The sequence below is a fragment of the Anabrus simplex genome, chromosome 2 (genome assembly GCF_040414725.1).
Source record: "Anabrus simplex isolate iqAnaSimp1 chromosome 2, ASM4041472v1, whole genome shotgun sequence".
In the NCBI taxonomy this organism is placed as follows: Eukaryota; Metazoa; Arthropoda; class Insecta; order Orthoptera; family Tettigoniidae; genus Anabrus; species Anabrus simplex.
The window spans coordinates 1,143,054,334-1,143,065,322 of NC_090266.1; the positions used below are offsets into that span (position 1 = coordinate 1,143,054,334).

Below are 10,989 nucleotides of genomic sequence, written 5' to 3' on the forward strand. Positions count from 1 at the left end.
AATTTGAAAAGTGGTATGAGGGCTGGAACGGCGTCCTCACAGCCTCAGGAGGCCAACTGAGTAGAGATGGGTTCGATTCTCACCTTAGCCATCCGCGAAGTGCTTTTCCGTGGTTTCCCACTTCTCCTCCAGGCAAATGCCGGAATGGTACCTAACTTAAGTCCGCTGCCGCTTCCTTCCCTTCCAATCACCGCACATGGCTTCTGTTCAGTATAGCAGGTGAGGCCGCCTGGGCGAGGTAATGGCCCTCCTCCCAGTTGTATCATCCTCACCCAAGCCTCACGCTCCAGGAGGCAGAGGTGGGATCCCTCGCTAAGTCCGAGGGAAAAACCTACCCTGGAGGGTAAACAGTTTAAGAAAGAGAGCTGCCAAGCCTATTCCTATGCTTCCTCCGACCAACCCGATCATAGCAGCGACACCTTCACACTATTCTTCACAGGCACTGGCAGCTTAAGGAAAGGTGTTACACTACCAAAGAAATTTGTCAAATAACTTTCACAATATACCTTTTATGAAATATCTGACACTATGATGGAGAGCCTCACCGCAGGAGAGTGTCTGTTCAAAAGGTGTTCATTCCTTCTTCTTATTCTTCTTATTCTTCTTATTCTTCTTCTTCTTCTTCTTCGGCATCTTCTACTCCTTCTTCTCATTATCTGGTTACCCTCCAGGGTCGGTTTTTCCCTAGTACTCAGCGAGGGATCCCATCTGTACCGCCTCAAGGGCAGTGTCCTGGAGCTTCAGACTCTGGGTCTGGGGATACAACTGGGGGGATGACCAGTTACTCGCCCAGGCTGCCTCACCTGCTATGATAAACAAGGGCCTTGTGGGGGATGGGAAGTTTGGAAGGGATAGACAAGGAAGAGGGAAAGATGCGGCCGTGGCCATAAGTTAGGTACCATCACGGCATTTGCCTGGAGAAGTGGGAAACCACGTAAAACCACTTCGTGGATGGTTGAGGAGGGAATCGAACCCCTCCCCCACTACTCAGTTCACCTCCCGAGGCTGAGTGGACCCCGTTCCAGCCCTCGTAACACTTTTCAAATTTCGTGGCAGAGCCGGAAATCGAACCCGGGCCTCCGGGGGTGGCAGCTAATCACACTAACCACTACACCAGAGGCGGACAATTAAGACTATCCAGCAAAGAAAAATGAGCAATTTCTTCAAACCGTGCTAGATTTCAAGCTTTGAGGCTTCATAACATTGTTCATGAAATTTTGAATTCGATTATCCGGAGTTTTGCTTAACCGGATGACCCCTGGCACGGATAATCGAGTTCCTTTGGTTACATGGGTGGAAGTGTTACAGGAATTCGTTTCGAAATCTCTCAACGCATATGTAAAATTTCACTTTTGGCCAGGGCCGATGACCAGACGTTAGGTCCTGTAAACAACAAGCATCATCATCATCTGGCTTTTACATGTTTTGCTCCCCTCTTAATATTACAGCATTACCCTATACCAATAAAACATGCCCTGGGTGTGTCAGAATGCTCTACCCCAGCTTCTAGGGATGATACAGGAGTCGGTATTGCCGTGCGGGTGAACTGGGATAGAGTGCGCGGTCAGGCAACACAGCGAGCATGGCTAGCGGTTAGCGTACGGAATAAACGTTTAGTTTACGAGGAGAGTTCTTATTGAGTACACGTTAGTGTTAGATTCCTACACTTGTCGTTAAACGTTATTTGTGTTGGCAAACACGTATAATACTGGACACTGGATATTTCTAGTTCAAACACTTCTCATAAAGAAGAAATCATTTGACAGAAGCATTCGCAAATTTCTACTTCGTTTTCGTGGTGCTGCAGTGCCTTCGAAAAAATACAGACCGGGCGAGTTGGCCGTGCGCTTAGGGGCGCGCAGCTGTGAGCTGGCATTCGGGAGATAGTGGGTTCGAACCGCACTGTCGGCAGCCCTGAAGATGTTTTTCCGTGGCTTCCCATTTTCAAAGCACGCAAATGCTGAGGCTGTGCCTTAAATAGGACCACGGCCGCTTCCTTCCAATTCCTAGCCCTTTCCTATCACATCGTCGCCATAAGACCTATCTGCGTCGCTGCGACGTAAAGCCACTAACAAGAAAAGAGAATACATAACAAAGTTAGGTAAGAAACAGGGTTTGTTTTAAACAAGAAATAACATATGTACAGTAAGCTAAGTTATTTTTGAATGTATGTACTTGAAAACTGCAGACAGTACCGGTATCACATGTGAGTGTAAGTGGCCTTGGTCTAACAGTTGGCCTAAAATGGCACTTTCATGCCTTATCTTTATCTCACGACTAATAATCCCATAGCATAGCGTCAGACATCAGTTCGGGGGATACAATTGGGGAGAACGACCAGTGCTTCGCCCAGGTGGCCTCACCTCCTAAGCTGAACAGGGGCCTTGTGGGGGATGGGAAGATTGGAAGGGATGGGCGAGGAAGAGAGAAGGAAGCGGCCGTGGAAATAATGCAAATTATGCCAATAAATGGTTCGTTATTAATATCTGAGTTTTGAAAGACATATTTATGATCATCAGCTTTTCGCAAGGGGAAGAGTTTACATTTTTAAAATATTCCCCAGGTGAGGCTCGAACTCACAACCCCGGCATCTCTCGGCTACTGTCTTATAAGTACCGTGCGCTAACCAATTGCGCCACTGGGGAATCCGTTTGGTGCTTGTTACCACAAACATAATAGCCGAACTCCCTCGAAAATGCATACCGCAGCTTTTCACAAGTCAGCACCACTAACGTCATCCAGCGGCTCGCGGTTATAACTACCTACAGCTATCGTCTGCTGGTGCTGGCTCCTATGACATAATACTTGTATCAGGGATCTCGAAATTTGACTTGTATATGAAAAAGTGTCCGCCTCTGTGGTGTAGTGGTTACCGTGATTAGATGCCACCCCCAGAGGCCCGGGTTCGATTCCCGGTTCGGCCAAAATTTGAAAAGTGGTACGAGGGCTGGAACGGGGTCCACGCAGCCTCGGTAGGTCAACTGAGTAGAGGTGGGTTCGATTTCCATCTCAGTCATCCTGTTCTGAAATCTTTCAAAAATAGAAAAGCACCAGGGTTAGACAACATAAATATGGAGTTGTTCAAATATGGTGGGATCATTCTTAAATTTAGAATGTTACATTTAATTAATCTTTGTTGGAAAAGAAGAAATATACCCGAAGAATGGAGAAAAGCTAAAATAATATCACTTTTCAAGAAAGGAAATCGAAGTTTTTGCAGTAACTATCGAGGAATAAGTTTATTAAATGTTGGCTATGGTCCGCCTCTGTGGTGTAGTGGTTAGCGTGATTAGCTGTCACCCCCGGAGGCCCGGGTTCGATTCCCGGATCTGCCACGAAATTTGAAAGTGGTACGAGGGCTGGAACGGGGTCCACTCAGCCTCGGGAGGTCAACTGAGTAGAGGTGGGTTCGATTCCCACCTCAGCCATCCTGGAAGTGGTTTTCCGTGGTTTCCCACTTCTCCTCCAGGCGAATGCCGGGATTGTTCCTAACTTAAGGCCACGGCCGCTTCTTTCCCTCTTCCTTGCCTATCCCTTCCAATCTTCCCATCCCTCCACAAGGCCCCTGTTCAGCATAGCAGGTGAGGCCGCCTGGGCGAGGTACTGGTCATACTCCCCAGTTGTATCCTCCGACCAAGAGTCTGAAGCTCCAGGACACTGCCCTTGAGGCGGTAGAGGTGGGATCCCTCGCTAAGTCCGAGGGAAAAACCGAACCTGGAGGGTAAACAGATGATGATGATGATGAAATGTTGGCTATAAAATATATGCTAATATAATAAATAATAGACTTAAAATCATTGCACACAATCTCTTATTGGAAGAACAATGTGGATTTAGGAAAGGCAGATCCTGTACAGATAATATATTTTGCCTCAAACAGATACTGGAGAAGAGAAGAAAATTTTACTTGAATACTTATGTCGCTTTTGTCGACTATGAAAAGGCTTTTGATAGGGTAGATAGAGAACAGTTATGGAATATAATGGTAAAAAATGGATACCCTAAACATCTTATTCAAGTTATCCAAAGTCTGTACAAAAGGACGAGAATTGTGTTAGATTTAGGATACAAACTAACGGAAGAAATATTAATTAAATCAATGTGTACGTCAGGGATGCAGCCTCTCTCCAACACTATTCAATATGTATATAGATGAAGTAATCAGAAATTGGAAACGAATTGTGCACTCTGGAATAAAATTGAACACAAACACATACATATATGCTCTTTGCAGATGATCAATTTATCTTGCAGGATGATGAAGATAAACTCCAGAAATCAATACATCAGTTAAACACCATTTGTAAAAGTTATAATCTTCGGCTATCCACAACAAAAACCGAAGTTATGGCATGGCAAGGGAAATAACCTATCAGAGCGAAGATAGTAATCGACAATCAACCAGTAGAACAAGTCACAAATTTTAAGTACCTTGGTTGTGAAATATCTTTTAATGATGATGACGAGGTGAAGAAGAAGCTTCATCGATTTCAATATATGTGTGGGACAATTCGCCGAACACTGAAAGGAAAAGTAAGAGAAGATACTCAACTTAAATTCTATAAGACTATGGCTGTACCAACTTTGCTATATGGAAGTGAGACATGGGTAGATAAAATAAGCTATAGGAATAAAATACAATCATCTGAAATGAGATTCCTAAGATCAGTGAAAGGATACTCCCTAAAAGATAAAATACGAAATGAAGAGGGAAGAAAAAAATTAAATATATTCTCAATGAATGAAAGAATATTCCAAAACAGGATAAATTGGAAAAACCACGTTCTGAGGATGGATAACGACAGAATCTCAAAACTTGCCCTGGAATACCATCCTACAGGAAGAAGAGATATTGGTCGTCCTATGAAGAGATGGAATGAAATCTGAGGTCGGAACAGGCTATTAGAATAATCCATGAAGAGGAAGTAAGTAAGTAAGTAAGTAAGTCATCCTGGAAGTGGATTTCCGTGATTTCACACTTCTCCTGCAGGCAAATGCCGGGATGGTACCTAACGTAAGGCCACGGCCGCTTCTTTCCCTCTTCCTTGCCTATCCCGTCCAATCTCCCCATCCCCCGCAAGGCCACTGTTCAGCATAGCGTCAGACATCAGTTCGGGGGGTACAATTGGGGAGAACGACCAGTGCTTCGCCCAGGCGGCCTCACATCCTATGCTGAACAGGGGCCTTGTGGGGGATGGGAAGATTGGAAGGGATGGCCGAGGAAGAGAGAAGGAAGCGGCCGCGGCCTTAAGTGAGGTACGATCCCGGCATTTGCCTAGAGAAGTGGGAAACCACGGAAAACCACTTCGTGGATGGTTGAGGAGGAAATCGACCCCCTCCCCCTCTACTCAGTTGACCTCCCGAGGCTGAGTGGACCCCGCCCCAGCCCTCGTAACACTTTTCAAATTTCGTGGCAGAGCCGGAAATCGAATCCGGGCCTCCCGGGCTGGCAGCTAATCACACTAACCACTACACCAGAGGCGGACAATTAAGACTATCCAGCAAAGAAAAATTAGCAATTTCTTCAAACCGTGGTAGATTTCAAGCTTTGAGGCTTCATAAAATTGTTCATGAAATTTTGAATTCGATTATCCGGAGTTTCGCTTCTCCGGATGACCCCTGGCACGGATAATCGAGTTCCTTTAGTTACATGGGTGGAAGTGTTACACGAATTCGTTTCTAATTTTTTTTTTTTTTTGCTAGTTGTTTTACGTCGCACCGACACAGATAGGTCTTATAGCGACGATGGGACAGGAAAGGGCTAGGAGTGGGGAGGAAGCGGCCGTGGCCTTAATTAAGGTACAGCCCCAGCATTTGCCTGGTGTGAAAATGGGAAACAACGGAAAACATTTTCAGGGCTGCCGACAGTGGGGTTCGAACCTACTTTCTCTGGAATACGTTTCGAAATCTCTCAACGCATATGTAAAATTTCAATTTTGGCCAGGGGCCGATGACCCAGACGTTAGGTCCCGTAAACAACAAGCATCATCATCATCATCATCATCATCATCATCATCATCATCATCATCATCACTTTTGACCCTCATAACGTGAATAACTAATGACCATTTGTATTATACAGTACAGTTTTCGATACAGCGGATACTAACGGAGAAATCTGACTTTTACATGTTTTGCTCCCCCATTAATATTACAGCGTTACCCTATACTAATAAAACATACCCTGGGTGTGTCAGAATGCTCTACCCCAGCTTCTAGGGATGATACAGGAGTCGGTATTGCCGTGCGGGTGAACTGGGATAGAGTGCACGGTCAGGCAACACAGCGAGCATGGCTAGCGGTTAGCGTACGGAATAAACGTTTAGTTTACGAGGAGAGTTCTTATTGAGTGCACGTTAGTGTTACATTCCTACACTTGTCGTTAAACGATATTTGTGTTGGCAAACACGTATAATACTGGACACTGGATATTTCTAGTTCAAACATTTCTCATAAAGAAGAAATCATTTGACAGAAGCATTCGCAAATTTCTACTTCGTTTTCGTGGTGCTGCAGTGCCTTCGAAAAAATACAGACCGGGCGAGTTCGCCGTGCAGTTAGGGGCGCGCAGCTGTAAGCTGATATTCGGGAGATAGTGGGTTCGAACCCCACTGTCAGTAGCCCTAAAGATTTTTTTCCGTGGCTTCCCATTTTCAGAGCAGGCAAATGCTGGCGCTGTGCCTTAAATAAGGTCACGGCCGCTTCCTTCCAATTCCTAGAACTTTCCCTTCACATCGTTGCCATAAGACCTATCTGCGTCGCTGCGACGTAAAGCCACTAACAAAAAAAAGAAAAGAATACATAACAAAGTTAGGCAAGAAACAGGGTTTGTTTTAAACAAGAAATAACATATGTACAGTAAGCTAAGTTATTTTGGAATGTGTGTACTTGAAAATTGCGGACAGTACCGGTATCACATCTGAGTGTAAGTGGCCTTGGTCTAACAGTTGGCCTAAAATGGCACCTTCATGCCTTATCTTTATCACACGACTAACAGTCCCACAGGGGAGCCGTGGAAATAATGCAAATTATGCCAATAAATGGTTCGTTATTAATATCTGAGTTTTGAAAGACATATTTATGATCATCAGCTTTTCGCAAAGGGAAGAGTTTACATTTTTAAAATATTCCCCGCAAGCCGCCTCTGTGGTGTAGTGGTTAGCGTGATTAGCTGCCACCCCCGGAGGTCCGGGTTCGATTCCCGGCTCTGCCACGAAATTTGAAAAGTGGTACGAGGGCTGGAACGGGGTCCACTCAGCCTCGGGAGGTCAACTGAGTAGAGGCGGGTTTGATTCCCACCTCAGCCATCCTCGAAGTGGTTTTCCGTGGTTTCCCACTTCACCTCCAGGCAAATGCCGGGATGGTACCTATTTTAAGGCCACGGCCGCTTCCTTCCCTCATCCTTGCCTATCCCTTCCATTCTTCCCATCCCCCTACTAGGCCCCTGTTCACTATAGCAGGTGAGGCCGCCTGGGTGAGGTACTGGTCATACTCCCCAGTTGTATCCCCCGACCAAGAGTCTGAAGCTCCAGGACACTGCCCTTGAGGCGGTAGAGGTGGGATCCCTCGCTCAGTCCGAGGGAAAAGCCGAACCTGGAGGGTAAACAGATGATGATGATGAAAATATTCCCCAGGTGAAGCTCGAACTCACAACCTCGGCATCTCTCGGCTACTGTCTTATTAGTACCGTGCGCTAACCAATTGCGCCACTGGCGAATCCGGTTGGTGTAAGTTACCACAAACATAATAGCCGAAACTCGCTCGAAAATGCATTCCGCAGCTTTCCGACGAGTCAGCACCACTAACGTCATCCAGCGGCTCGCGGTTATACATACCGACAGCTCTCGTCTGCTGGTGCTGGCTCCTATGACATAATACTTGTATCAGGGATCTCGAAATTTAACTTGTATATGAAAACGTGTCCGCCTCTGTGGTGCAGTGGTTAGCGTGATTAGCTGCCACCCCCGGAGGCCCGGGTTCGTTTCCCGGCTCGGCCAAAATTTGAAAAGTGGTACGAGGGCTGGAACGGGGTCCAAGCAGCCTCGGTAGGTCAACTAAGTAGAGGTGTGTTCGATTTCCATCTCAGTCATCCTGGAAGTGGATTTCCGTGGTTTTCCACTTCTCCTCCAGGCGAATACCGGGATGGTACCAAACTTAATTCCACGGCTGCTTCTTTCCCTCTTCCTTGCCTGCCCCGTCCAATCTTCCCATCCCCCCGCAAGTCCACTGTTCAGCATAGCAGGTGAAGCTGCCGGTCGAGTTACTGGTCATCCTCCCAAGTTGTATACTCCCACCTAGAGTCTGAAGCTCCAGGACACTGCCCTTGAGGCGGTAGAGGTGGGATCCCTCGCTGAGTTCGAGGGAAAACCTACCCTGGAGGGTAAACAGATTAAGGAAGAAAGAAAACTTAAAATCAATACGTTTTCATATCTTCTTCTTCGTAATCTGTTTACCCTCGAGGGTTGTTTTTCCCTCGAGCTTAGCGACGGATCCCGCCTCAGTGTCCTGGAGCGTCAGACATCAGTTCGGGGGATACAACTGGAGAGAATGACCAGTGCTTCGCCCAGGCGGCCTCACCTCTATGGTGAACAGGGGCCTTGTGGGGGATGGGAAGATTGGAAGGGATAGGCAAGGAAGAGGGAAGGAAGCGGCCGTGGCCTTAAGTTAGGTACCATCCCGGGATTCGCCTGGAGGAGAAGTGGGAAACCACGGAAAACCACTTCCAGGATGGCTGAGGTGGGAATCGAACCCACCTCTACTCAGTTGACCTCCCGAGGCTGAGTGGACCCCGTTCCAGCCCTCGTACCACTTTTCAAATTTCGTGGCAGAGCCGGGAATCGAACCCGGGCCTCCGGGGGTGGCAGCTAATCACGCTAACCACTACACCACAGAGGCGGACTCAAACATTTCTCATAAAAAGGAATCATTTGACAGAAGCATTCGCAAATTTCTACTTCGTTCTCGTGGTGCTGGAGTGCCTTCGAAAGAATACAGACCGGGCGACATGGCCGTGCGGTTGGGGGCGCGCAGCTGTGAGCTGGTATTCGGGAGATAGTGGGTTCGAACCCCACTGTCGGCAGCCCTGAAGATGTTTTTCCGTGGCTTCTCATTTTCAAAGCACGCAAATGCTGAGGCTGTGCCTTAAATAAGACCACGGCCGCTTCCTTCCAATTCCTAGAACTTTCCTATCCCATCGTCGCCATAAGAAATATCTGCGTCGCTGCGACGTAAAGCCACTAACAAAAAAAGAAGAATACATAACAAAGGTAAGAAACAGGGTTTGTTTTAAACAAGAAATAACATATGTACAGTTAGCTAAGTTATTTTTGAATGTGTGTACTTGAAAACTGCAGACAGTACCGGTATCACATGTGAGTGTAAGTGGCCTTGGTCTAACTGTTGGCCTAAAATGGCACGTTCATGCCTTATCTTTATCTCACGACTAATAGTCCCACAGGGGAGCCGTGGAAATAATATAAATTATGCCAATAAATGGTTCGTTATTAACATCTGAGTTTTGAAAGACATATTTATGATCATCAGCTTTTCGCAAAGGGAAGAGTTTACATTTTTAAAATATTCCCCAGGTGAGGCACGAACTCACAACCCCGGCATCTCTCGGCTACTGTCTTACAAGTACCGTGCGCTAACCAATTGCGCCACTGGGGAATGCGGTTACGGTTTGTTACCACAAACATAATAGCCGAAACTCTCTCGAAAATGCATACCGCAGCCTTCCGACGAGTCAGCACCACTAACGTCATCCAGCGGCTCGCGGTTGTATTATAACTATATACTCACAGCTCTCGTCTGCTGGTGCTGGCTACTATGACATATTACTTGTATCAGGGATCTCGAAATTTAACTTGTATATAAAAACGTGTCCGCCTCCGTGGTGTAGTGGTTAGCGTGATTAGCTGCCACACCCGGAGGCCCGGGTTCGATTCACGGCTCGGCCAAAATTTCAAAAGTGGTACGAGGGCTGGAACGGGGTCCACGCAGCCTCGGTAGGTCAACTGATTATAGGTGGGTTCGATTTCCATCTCATTCATCCTGGAGGTGGATTTCCGTGGTTTCCCACTTCTCCTCCAGGCAAATGCCAGGATGGTACATAACTTAAGGCGACGGCCGCTTCTTTCCCTTGCCTGTTCTGTCCAATCTCCCCATCCCACCGCAAGTCCACTGTTCAGCATAGCACGTGAAGCTGCCTGTCGAGGTACTGGTCATCCTCCCCAGTTGTATACGCCGACCCAGCGTCTGAAGCTCCAGGACACTGCCCTTGAGGCGGTAGAGGTGGGATCCCTCGCTGAGTTCGAGGGAAAACATACCCTGGAGGGTAAACAGATTAAGGAAGAAAAAAAACTTAGAATCAATACTATTTCATATCTTCTTCTTGGTAATCTGTTTACCCTCGAGGGTTGTTTTTTCCCTCGACGTTAGCGACGGATCCCGCCTCAGTGTCCTGGAGCGTCAGACATCAGTTCGGGGGATACAACTGGAGAGAATGACCAGTGCTTCGCCCAGGCGGCCTCACCTCCTATGGAGAACAGGGGCCTTGTGGGGGATGGGAAGATTGGAAGGGATGAGCAAGGAAGAGGGAAAGAAGCGGCCGTGGCCTTATGTGAGGTACCATCCTGGCATTTGCCTGGAGGATAAGTGGGAAACCACGGAAATCCACTTCCGGGATGACTGAGATGGGAATCGAAACGACTTCTACTCAGTTGACTTAACGAGGCTGCGTGGAGCTCGTTCCAGCCCTCGTACCATTTTCCAAATTTTCGCAGAGCCGGGAATCGAACCAGGGCCTCCGGGGTTGGCAGCTAATCACGCTAACCACTACACCACAGAGGCGGACCACGTTTTCATATACAAGTCAAATTTCGAGATCCCTGATACAAGTATTACGTCATAGGAGCCAGCATCAGCCGACGATGGCTGTAGGTAGTAATAACCGCGAGCCGCTGGATAACGTTAGTGGTGCTGACTAGT

General features: G+C 47.2%; 1 non-coding gene across 1 annotated transcript; it reads right to left on the reverse strand.

The window, feature by feature from the left end:
* Positions 1-2,555: 2,555 nt before the first annotated feature.
* On the reverse strand, positions 2,556-2,645 carry TRNAI-UAU (transfer RNA isoleucine (anticodon UAU)). The gene is given in 2 exon segments: positions 2,556-2,591; positions 2,608-2,645. It is a non-coding gene; the product is annotated as a tRNA-Ile (tRNA).
* Positions 2,646-10,989: the final 8,344 nt, after the last annotated feature.